Below are 12,772 nucleotides of genomic sequence, written 5' to 3' on the forward strand. Positions count from 1 at the left end.
ATTTCGCAGTGCATTGTGGGACTTGTGGTTTTTCCTGACCCGGTGAGAGCATGTTCCCTTTCCAATCAATCATTCAATTCTAGTTTAGTACCGTATAGAGTCGTTCGCAGGGATGCCACAGAGCGTTTTACAGATTGAAAACAGACCAACTAACAAACAAAAAAACGAACAGTAAAATTAAATAAACAAATTGCCATTTAAACTAATACTCTTTTAAAATGTGAACAGGTATTGAAACACCACACTGTAATGTAATGCAGTTTTAAACACTTTGACAAAAATCAGTTTCAATCAATTAATCAGTCAATTAATCTTAAATTAATATCTTGCCCTTCACAACTAATTATTAATGCAATAATACTATATTTTGTCTCTAACTACTTAAGGCTATACACCGATGTATCTCTTGCAATGTATGAAGAACAATCTGTGCAGACAAGAGATAAGGGTTTTTCTTTAACACACAGATGTGTGATATTAATGGTTGATAAAATGAATGCTGTAGATTATTCATATACAATTTATGGATTTATAGAATATTGTAAAATGCAAAGGGGAGCCACTTTCAAAAGAGGTTTAGTCTGTATGGAAAAGGTCACACATGAATTTTATTATCAACAAAAATAAATGCTGTGCCAGTAGTGTTTTGCACGTAGTTAAGATAACAGCAGGGGGAGCTTGTTGGACAGCAATACCTGAGTCAGTTCTCAGAGAAAGGAACATTTTATCCAGACCGATGAACAGTCAAGTGATAGACAACTGTGATTACAACAGCTTTTCAAGGGAGCAAAAGCCTTGATGAGTCATGGGCCATTTCCTCTTGTGCTTTTGATCTCTGCAAAGCCATCATTAAAGAAATAAAAAAAACATTTGGCACTTTCCTTTAGATACACGTTTGTGTAAATGTCATCATCATAGATTAAAACTAATAAAAAAAAAAACATTTCCATGTGTACCAAATTTTAGAAATCATGATGGGTTAGATAGAGATAGAGAAAGAGAAAGTCCCATTAGAAACCCTTTCACTGAACAGCAAAATCTAAAAGGCAGTGGTATTCATGGCATGGATTATCAGGCTTTACTCTCAGGTTTTTCCAACCCCAACAGCCCTTTACCAAAATCAATTAATATAATACATAGAAAATGTAATATATGTGTGCAGTTTGCAGCAGGTGCATCAAATACTTCCTCTTTGTGTTTTTTCAACAATATTCTAATCACAGGGCCCACTCAGTGCTGTTTCATGTGCAATATTCTGATCAAATCTGTGGTGTCAGAAGAACCCTCTCAGCTATACGCCTGGGACATTAAATTGTTAAATGACATCTGGCTGGTCACACTGAAGAGTACTGTTGGTAATAAAGTAAGTTACTCTGTGAATATTTTTTATATATTTGCATGCATTAACTTTTTGCCTCACTGATTTGCATAATACATGTATTGTTAATATTATATAAGGATATCTCCGCGATCTATATTTCCAAACATCTGTGGAAGCTCAACGGAATGTTACCATTTCAAAATGAAGCTGTAATATACACTCACCTAAAGGATTATTAGGAACACCTGTTCAATTTCTCATGAATGCAATTATCTAACCAACCAATCACATGGCAGTTGCTTCAATGCATTTAGGGGTGTGGTCCTGGTCAAGACAATCTCCTGAACTCCAAACTGAATGTCTGAATGGGAAAGAAAGGTGATTTAAGCAATTTTGAGCGTGGCATGGTTGTTGGTGCCAGACGGGCCGGTCTGAGTATTTCACAATCTGCTCAGTTACTGGGATTTTCACGCACAACCATTTCTAGGGTTTACAAAGAATGGTGTGAAAAGGTAAAAACATCCAGTATGCGGCAGTCCTGTGGGCGAAAATGCCTTGTTGATGCTAGAGGTCAGAGGAGAATGGGCCGACTGATTCAAGCTGATAGAAGAGCAACTTTGACTGAAATAACCACTCGTTACAACCGAGGTATGCAGCAAAGCATTTGTGAAGCCATAACACGTACAACCTTGAGGCGGATGGGCTACAACAGCAGAAGACCCCACCGGGTACCACTCATCTCCACTACAAATAGGAAAAAGAGGCTACAATTTGCACAAGCTCACCAAAATTGGACAGTTGAAGACTGGAAAAATGTTGCCTGGTCTGATGAGTCTCGATTTCTGTTGAGACATTCAGATGGTAGAGTCAGAATTTGGCGTAAACAGAATGAGAACATGGATCCATCATGCCTTGTTACCACTGTGCAGGCTGGTGGTGGTGGTGTAATGGTGTGGGGGATGTTTTCTTGGCACACTTTAGGCCCCTTAGTGCCAATTGGGCATCGTTTAAATGCCACGGCCTACCTGAGCATTGTTTCTGACCATGTCCATCCCTTTATGACCACCATGTACCCATCCTCTGATGGCTACTTCCAGCAGGATAATGCACCATGTCACAAAGGTCGAATCATTTCAAATTGGTTTCTTGAACATGACAATGAGTTCACTGTACTAAACTGGCCCCCACAGTCACCAGATCTCAACCCAATAGAGCATCTTTGGGATGTGGTGGAACGGGAGCTTCGTGCCCTGGATGTGCATCCCACAAATCTCCATCAACTGCAAGATGCTATCCTATCAATATGGGCCAACATTTCTAAAGAATGCTTTCAGCACCTTGTTGAATCAATGCCACGTAGAATTAAGGCAGTTCTGAAGGCGAAAGGGGGTCAAACACAGTATTAGTATGGTGTTCCTAATAATCCTTTAGGTGAGTGTAATGTCATATAGGCTGAATAGGTCAGGGTTTAACAAACAGTGCACCGTGGCCTATTGGTTTACGTTCAGGCATCAACAGGATTTCCACAGCATATTTGAAACACAAAAGTAATTTTAAAAAATCATTTTTTTTTTTTAAATAAGAACAAACTCATAAATGAATGGAAAATAAATAAGTTCCTCACAGAATATAATGAACAAGGGATATGGAATTTGTAATTTGAGAAAATACTGATTACATTTGTTATAATCTAAATATATTTTCAACACCCGTGGGTATGAATTAAGATACTGGACACTGGAATCTTAAAGCAAGTATCTGCCATTTCATTTTGAAATTCATATTGATTAAATATTTATTAAGTACACGATCTGCCAAAGCTACATCTCCACAGGAAACGACCAATGAAACTGCACAACTGCATCATCTGATCTGCTGAGCTGACCAATCACATCGATATATATTTAATTATTTTAAGATCCTCGTGGTCGAAAAGATATCTGCAATAATCATCTTTTGCTAGGATTAGGAACACAGCATGCAATATTTCAAGCTGTGTCATAAAATGAATGGCTCATGTTGCCTAGTCATGAATAATTGCATTTCTGGTTTTCTTAAACTTTCTATTGAACCATGACTAATTCCATTCATGTCAACATTGCAGAAAGTTTTAATTCCTGACATTCACTTGTTTCACATCTTTTAACTTACATCAATCATGAAGCAGGAAATAAAGTTTTCCAAAGTAAGTGTAATAAAGCAATTACATTTGTATAAGACAGAGCTTCCATTCACGTTGTATGCTGAATATTATTATTTTATTCCTTGTTCCTTGTTCAGCAGCACAACAACACCCAATTAAACCTGTACTGTCTGCACAAACAATTTCTCTATGTAGCATGTCCATCAGCTTAGTACAGGTAATGACTGTGAATGTCATGCCTGAGACTCAGTGAATATCAATTTGATTGCTTTCTGCTCAAGAAGAAAACTGGTGTTCTTTGAATCATTGTTTTTCATTGCATCTGGAGTGCCCAATTACTTTATTAGTCTAGTTACTCTATCAGTTACAAATATTTAACATTGTATCAAGTTCTTTTCCAGTTGATGGATTAAAAAAAAAAAATTGATTCAAGGTGCAACTATCTATACATTCAGGAGTTCAGACAACCCCAACAGACATAGAATAGATGTAGAAAAAAGGGAAATAGAGTTTATTGTGGGCTAGCCTTGCTTGACTAAGGGAATGATGACCTGCCATAAGAATGAGGTCATAGGACCCCCCAATTACATGGAATGAGTCAAGGAGCCGCTGCAAAGGGTAAAGGTGGAATGCAAAGTGATGACTAAGTGCATATGTTGCCAGATATGTATGCTTAGGATGTCAGACTTGAGATGGAGGTTGTCTTCCTCCTGAACCTCAGTATAAAACTCCATATAATTTACAGCTATGATTTTGGTTCAAAGTGGTACCACCTCTAAATGAATCTGCCTTAGGAAAACTGTTAAATGTTAAAGTAATATGTAAATCAGACTAATTCAATAAGTAAGGGATGTTGCAGCACTCCTGGAGTTGAGTTAGATACCCATGCCTTAAGTCCATGTACATAATACATGTATTATCAAACTACTGTGAATAATAGAGGTCTGAGTATATTAAATAAGATGAAGGCCGATCCTTGATTAATAACTGATGAAATCCTTTTGACAGGTGCTTGGAGGAAAACTGTCCCATTCATCCTGCTGTGCATTATTCTAGCCTAGCAAGAAAAGTTGTTTTCTGCAGTCTATAGTTCGCCACCAGAAGTGTTCAGAGAGAAAGTGACTGGAGCTTTTAAACTTGCAATGAAATGTTTCTCACACTACTTTTGCTGAACATAGCATTACGCCCCCACATTAGTTATTCTGTTGGCAGAAGTATGGGGCCTCACCATAATCTATCATTGCTGGCAGTACACTGCGGTCCAAAATATTACATTACGCACTGGCCAGAGTCCTTAAAAAATCATTTTCTACAGAACTTGACCTGCAGAGGGAGACTTTTCCCATTACTCTTTCCTCATTACATTATATCTGAGAAACAAATCTTACTCTCCTTTAATCTTTACCTTGTAATTTTGTTTTTGCCATAATATTGCAGCTTGTATTAAAACTAAATATGCAAAACCCAAAACAACTATTCATTTCTTGCCAATTATATAATCCCCTGTGGGTTTAATCATTTAGGTGTTATTTTAATACATGATCCATTGCTCTACGATAAGTAGCATAATTTGGATATTATTCGGAATCCATTTTAGACATCTATTGCTCATCAGTAATTATTGAAAATCTGAGAAACCTGAGATAGTTCAGTGAGAAGGGTTAAATAACAACTAAATACATTGTGTTTCATCAGTTATTGATTCATTTATCTATTACTACTACTACTACTACTACTACTACTACTATTACTATTGCTGCGACTATTACTAATAATTATAACAAAATACCAACATATAAGTTTTTTGAAACCTTGTTATTAAATTAACCAGTCATGTATGGAAGAGCTTTTTTGTGAACTATTAAATTAATGAATGTATAACATGTATCACTGCTAAATTGCTTGATTATTATCTGAGAGGTTTTAAATACAAAAACAACGAATTATTTGCATACATTTAACAGTATTTATGGTGACCTAAAATCTGTTTCTCAGTCCATGATATGAGCTGAAAATGTATCATCTGTTTCTTTGCTGAGGAGGTCATTAAAAAGCAATGTGAATGACTTAAACTCACCATCATGCTTTGAAAATTGACAGGCTGAAACAAAGCAATCATGTCCGATATGCATTACCTAACATGAGTCACTACTGAGTCATTGGAATTAAATTAGCGTGCAATTGTAACATTGATCATCTTTACAAATGCAAAGCTATTTGAGGACCAGAGTTTATCTCATCTTTGAGGTAAAGTTCCTCTGGTTTATTATATTTATACAGAAAGGACTCAATGTTTTTACAGTTGACAATAATTTCAACTCCTTATTTTGAAGGACTTGCAGGTTTCACATCCAGAAAAGAAAGGAAAAAATACAAATGGTGTACTATACATCATAAGCAGTTTATTGAATCGATTCATCCTTCTTTATTCCTAAGGCTACGGCTTTACAAGAGAATAAGATATCAGTTTGGTCCTACTTCATCCATTGACTCCAATATGATTCTCTATTATCTGTTCTCCATGAACGACCTCGACTGAAATATACTGTATCTGCAGACAGGGCTCTTGGATTCTACTGTAATTATATCAACTTTTACAATATCTAAGGTCTAGCTTGTGAAGGTTTTCTCCTATTGCAAGTCTGTCAGCCCCTTGTGAGCAGGTTTTATTTATTTTCTCCCTAAGTCATAGTTCTTGACATGTATTGCTGTCAATTTTCATCATTATATGGATATATGTCTGCGGGATTGTGGGGAGCAAGTACCCAAGAGCATATTATGTACTGAATGTTTGTAATATATGTTAGCATTATGAGAGTCGATAATGGATGCCACTGTAAATGCTAGGTTTTTCTTTTCATTATAAAGCAGCATTTACAATTTAAAACCATCCAATTATCTTTAAACTTTCAAATGAGATGATCAAAGTAAAGCAAATATAGTCCATAAACAAAACCAAATGAAGGTTTGCTATTTAATTGAAGGATTTTGGGTAGTTTGAAAACACATTTGTTACATTTTTGAGAATATATAAAATACAAATTAATACAAAAATGAAAGGGGGAATAATGCATATATTAAATAAAATAGTGGATGAGCAGGGATAACCTAAGTTATCCTAATAGCCCATAGCTATTATGCATTATTTAATCTGTTTTCTTAATAAAATCCATATTTTTGCACATATAGTTGTATTGCACATGTACAAAGGCATTTCATTTTACAAGTGGTTTGACAATCAAAAAAGCTTTCAAACAAAACAGATTGGTTTATGTATTTTAGTGCCTAGATCTAAATTAAAAGCATTTTATATGGTTTCTGTAGTAGGGGAATATTATGTAAAATTATTATACATTTTTTTATAATATTATGGAAAATATTATGGAAACTTGAACCAGCACAGAGTCCTTGTTGATCTACACAATACTATCACAAATGTTCATCTAAATCCCCCAGTAGGGAAAGCAAGTGAATGTGATAGTCCCTAACATAAATATATTCATAAAGGTACAGTATTTAGTGATGAACTGGGTTGTTCTGCACTGGTTATTGAATCCTGTCTGTTGAAATCCCACTGAACTAGTATCCATATAATATGTGTTGATACATATGAGGACATCACATCAATTAGGAGGTGGTGTGCGGTCAGCAAGGGATGGCTAATCTGAAGAAGTCAGGATATTGTCCCATTTCATAACCTGGAATGATGCCTGAAGCACAGATAGGACAGACACAAAAACATTTGTTCTGAAGGAGGAACGGTTCACTGGCTTAGCAGAATTGTTGTCATCGAGTCTGTGTCCCTTTCCAAATGATCTGCTGCCAGTACAGTGCCTAGACTGTACAATTAAATGAAAGTCCTAGTTACTGTTCATACTTCTTTACTTACTACCTCTGTTAGTTTATCTATCACCAATATATATATATATATATATATATATATATACACCGATCAGCCATAACATTATGACCACTGACAGGTGAAGTGAATAACACTGATAATCTCGTTATCATGGCACCTGTCAGTGGGTGGGATATATTAGGCAGCAAGTGAACATTTTGTCCTCAAAGTTGATGTGTTAGAAGCAGGAAAAATGGGCAAGTGTAAGGATCTGAGCGACTTTGACAAGGGCCAAATTGTGATGGCTAGATGACTGGGCCAGAGCATCTCCAAAACTGCGGCTCTTGTGGGGTGTTCCTATATATATATATATATATATATAATTAAACCCACAGATATCATTTGAGACTTTAGATGAAAAAAAAAACACAAGCAAGGAACTGCAGGTAAATATTTTATTATATATATTTTTATACAATAAACATAACATTTTAATCACAACACACAGTCGATTCCATAAGGGGCATTCATTCTTCAAAATATAATATACTTTAACAATTGACCATGTCTGGATTGAGCAGATTGAATAATTTATATTTATGAACTATGCTGCATAGCTTAATTATACTAGAACTGCCATTTTGAAAGAAACAAACACCATCATTATCATGAAGTCAGACTGTCTCTGTATCTCTGTTAAACCACAATATATGTATTTTAAACACTGCTGCGGGTCTGTACTATGGCAGGGAGATTCATTATTAACATTAGATATATTCATTTTCAATTTTACAGACCTGCTGGGAGCAGGGGACTGTGGAATAAACTGGCATTGTCTGGGTATAGTAAACATGCTGGGCTTAGTCGATATATTAAATTCAATCAGCTGCTTGATTGTTCATTGCAGAATGGAGCAATTGGTAAAAACACCTCTGAGGGACACGGCATGAAGAACTCCAATGAGTGGAAATAAGCTTTTAGAAGTCAACTATATAATCTGTGACTGGAGCAAGAAAAGTTTCAGGAGGGATATATAAGATTATAGGTATTTTGTGGGCTGCCAATATAACAGAATGAAGAGGGGATACTTCAGAAGTCCATATGCCAACAATGGAGACTCAAAGTAACAGACTCTCATGAAATAGCTTTACCTTTCTATTGATGCTGTACATTCATAACCCCAATTCCATTAAATTTAAAATACTTTAACTGTATTTGTTGTATTAATGCCTTAAACATGCATATTCAAAATATCATCAGATGCATTATATTAAAAACACAATCAAACATTCACAGCATAAAAAATGCTGTACAACATGAAAATGTAACGACTTCAGTTACTCACAAAATACAATTCCTTATGTATATGAATTGTTAATTTAATAATTGAGGTTTTAAATTCCTATATGTGGGTATTTTCTTATTTATATAAATAATAATAATAATAGTCCCATTTATAACAGCTGTAAGTAGCACTGTAGGCTACAAAAAAGAACAACCAAATCGCTTTGCAACAAAATGGCATCACAGTTCTGCTGAGAAGTCATCAGCCGAGGTCCTGGACTAGTGTCCCTGCTGCTGTGTTGTGTCAGAGCCTCACAGACAAAACTAACCTGGCAGAGCAGCTGTTAAGTCTTGTGACAGCGCTGCCATGCACACCGAGATGACATTAGGACGGTGTAGCATGGGACAGGCCGCCCATCATAGTACCAGTCATGACACCCTGTCATGAAGCAGCTTGTCACAAAGGTACAGTACAGCTGCAGGAATCTGCATCTGTCCTGTATCAGTCCTAGGCACCAGCAGGGGTTCCATATCTAGTAAATCATGAGATTGAGTGGGGAGGAAATGAAAAACAAAAAAACACCACTCTCCTTTATGGTGAAGCATGAGCTGATGACTTTCAAATACAACCTCGCTGATATGCCAATTCCATTCTATCAGGACTTCCCATTGCAGTTTTTCCCCCCTCGAAAAAAGCATCACAGGTGTGTCATGTGGTGTTCCTGCACTTCATATTGAAAATATGTCTGGGTACATTAACATCTTATCATAAGCTCCTGAGAATAAGAAATAATTAAATCCTGAGTCTCAAATCACATCCCATTCCTTCAAGTAGTGCATTTCTCTGATCATCCCCCATGTAGTAGAGGTGTCCCAGTTCTTAGAGGAAAAATCATGTTAGTAAATACAGATTGATTTGAATGCGCCATTAGATAATTCATACTGTGAGGGGTATTAGCGACATCCACTTCAAACACTGTTGAAATTTAAAAATAGCTATACAATGGCATTCTGCCAGTGGTCTCACAAAAGGATCCACACAATTTCACATGTAGATAGAGCGAAGAAGTGCAAACAGAGGTAATCAGACTATTGAATGCTTTTGGCAGATTGAGGTGTAAATGTAAAGGCATAAAGTTTCATACAAACAATGCCTATTGTCTTCTGTCAAATTGCAATTAACAGGCACTACTAGAAGCATCTTTACTTGGTATCCTTATTTCATCTGCAGTAACTGCAGTATAGCACTGGGGAATGCAATGTATGCAATAGCTCTTTCAGTTGTTTTAACCTTACCTTTTATAAAAGGTGGGTGGCAGAAGTTTAAATTTGGTCAGGTGTTACAATGGGCCTTGATCAGATAGCCTATGACATCTGATGGTTTTATTCTAAATTATTTGGTAAGCAGGTGTGTGTGTGTGTGGTGATAGTTCTGAATGTGTATGCAATACTACAGTCTACCATCCAGTAACCACAAAACTTATCTTGCAAGTGTTTAAAGAAGTATAGCTGTCTACCAAAAAATGCAGAATGCCCATGGATGTGTACCGCGACCCCCTAGTGAAGCCCCCTAGAAAGCGTCACAAATGTCACAATCAACAAGGAGAGAAATCCAAACTTCCCAAAGTGAAATCAGTGAAATCCAACTTTTCTGTTCTCACGATGTAAGGCATCAGAAAACTGCCCCAACTTTGCATCTCAAAGTTTTTTGGAGCCTCACCAACCTAACTATCAGGTACAGGTGTAGCACATCGTGGCAGGAGTGTGTATTTTTGAAATTACATCTTCCACGGTTATTAAGACAACACGCCAGGTGCAACTTATTCAACCTACTGCACACCTCTGCACTGTTTAAAGTTGCACTTGTTTCCCTTAAGCCCATGCACTCAGATAGTTTAGCTGAAACCCAATGATCTCTCTCTCTCTCTCTCTCTCTCTCTCTCTCTCAGGCTTCCCAGCCCAGCTCGCAGTCCTTGGGCAGCGCTGACGTCACCGAGCCAGCTAGTGGGCTGAGCTGAAGGTAGGGAGAGAGAAAACGCGAGTGGAGTTGCGGGGCCTGCAAAGAAAGGACATGAAATAAAATCGTTTTTTTTTGTCAAGTATTTCACGTCAACTCACTGAACTGCAAAAACGGTTATTCGCCTTGCCGTCTCCTCCCCGCCCGATCCGACCGAAGTTACACCAAGGTAAGGAGGGATGAATATTACGGGGGAACTGAGTGCATTACAAAGTTGGTGCGGTGGCCCCGGGAGGTGAGGCAGAGCCGGCTCCGCTTCATTCACGCATCGTCCCGAGCTGCTGGGGCTCCAGCTGGGGGTTTAAAACGCAAATATGATCCCGGGACTAGAGGCCTACCCTGCCGGGAAAGTAGAAACCCGGTGGTTAGGTGCCCATGCCGCTGATCTGTGGGTTTGCACAGTTGCTTTGTTGTGTGTAGCTATAGTGCACGGCAGTACAATAGATGGGCTTGGATATGATGATGGCGTTTCGTGGCTGTTGTCTTTATTTTTTCTCCCCCTTCCTGACAACATTTGCTCCCAAGAAATATCGCCCTAATAATGCACGACTGATATAGGTGCTGGTCTGTTGATGTGAGATTTGAAATGAAATTGCGGCTTTTGGCATCTTGTGCGCGTTGTCATTGTCTGCACAGTCGTATTGTTTAACGTGCAATATTGGTGTGAATGCAGAAAAAGCACACGTTGACACAAATGATACGTATAGGCAAGTTGGACGTATTTATATAACTGTTTTTTCTTGCCAAATGTTGTATGTTGATGTTATTTTCTGTTTGTTCAGTGACGCTGATAGAAATGGGCTAACTCCATATTTATTACGACTAGGAGGTATAGGCTGATTTGCACATAGTGATGCATAAAGCATCAACTACAGTTTTCATTAGCGTTTATAGCATCTCTATATAAATACATAGTGCTAGTTTAAACAGTGTGATTCTCTGTCACATCGGTGTGATTTTGGGACTGTAGTGTAATTTTCTAAGTAGCTTCCCTCTTCATTGGATGCAAACCAATCCTTTGTTAACTAATATACACATACTGTATGTCATTTTAATCCAGAAAACGGCATATTGTGTAAATTGATATCTTGAGATGTGGAGAACTTGTTTTTCTGGTACATATTCTCAATAGAGAGATTTCATTGTCTATCAACAGAGTATAGGCGCAACACATCTGTATTAAAATCTGTTTTTTAAGGTCGTGCTGGCTATTAATAATGAATGGAAACGTTGCTCAGATCCGATTTCAGCAAAGGACAATGTGGCAATCTTCAGTTGAAGTGTTTTGGGCTGTATCAGTTATGCCTCCCCCCAAAAAAGATAACTAGATTCACTGCCTTGTGTTAGACTAGATTTCTCTGTAATTGGTCCTTTAGCATTTTTAAAACATTACTGTATCTGTGGATACTGGAAAGGGAAACTAAATAGAATTGAATTCACAAGAGGTTATTTGCCTTATTATTTGGATACATGTTTGTAAGCATCCAGAATAAAGCTGGATAAACCTATAAAAACACAGGTGCTATTGTTCAGCACTTACCTGTCTGACAAAACAATACAGCACCTTTAGTTTGCGATTGGCTAAGGATTGCAGGGGCAGGGGTAAGTTAGCAGGCTTATGGAAGAGATGTCACACCTCAGCTACCAGCAACACACATTGTTAATGTCACATGCACACAAGATGTGGGTCATGTCTGAAGTGCAATACCAGGTATTTCTGTGTGCCAGGAATTATGTGAAAAGTCCCTTTCACTCACTGTAATTTCTGCATTACCTATCTTTAACGGTTTGTAAAAAAAAAAAGAAAAGCAACAACGTTTGATTAGCTTAAGGAAATGCATGACTTTTTTAATTTCATGACTCACGTTTGAATTGCCTGAAGCTTGTGCAGTCATTTTTTTCTTTATCTTTCTTTTGTGGTTATAAATTGAGCATTCAAGTCTTTGCATTTATTTTAATTGTGAGATCTTTATTTATTTTTATTCACAGCCCTGTATGGTACTGTTTCCCCCATTTTTCTCTCCTGCTTTACAGAGAGGAACTCCTGGTCTCATCACCTCCTGAACATCTGCACATTAACAAACAAGCACAAGGTTTTTTCCCACATGTGCTGCTGTCAAGCTGGTGATGAGACAGGCGCTGCTGAGCTCTGAAATGCAGGACGAA

General features: G+C 37.4%; 1 protein-coding gene across 1 annotated transcript in view; it reads left to right on the forward strand.

Annotated features, from left to right (window-relative positions):
• The first annotated feature begins 10,572 nt into the window (after nucleotides 1-10,572).
• The window catches only part of LOC136750957 (cytoplasmic protein NCK2), a 74,639-nt gene continuing 72,439 nt past the window's right edge, over nucleotides 10,573-12,772 (forward strand). The window contains exon 1 of the mRNA XM_066706147.1: nucleotides 10,573-10,775. The gene's annotated coding sequence lies outside the window, so the exon portion shown is untranslated. The remainder of the gene's footprint in view (nucleotides 10,776-12,772) is intronic.

The sequence above is a fragment of the Amia ocellicauda genome, chromosome 6 (genome assembly GCF_036373705.1).
Source record: "Amia ocellicauda isolate fAmiCal2 chromosome 6, fAmiCal2.hap1, whole genome shotgun sequence".
NCBI classification, from domain to species: Eukaryota; Metazoa; Chordata; class Actinopteri; order Amiiformes; family Amiidae; genus Amia; species Amia ocellicauda.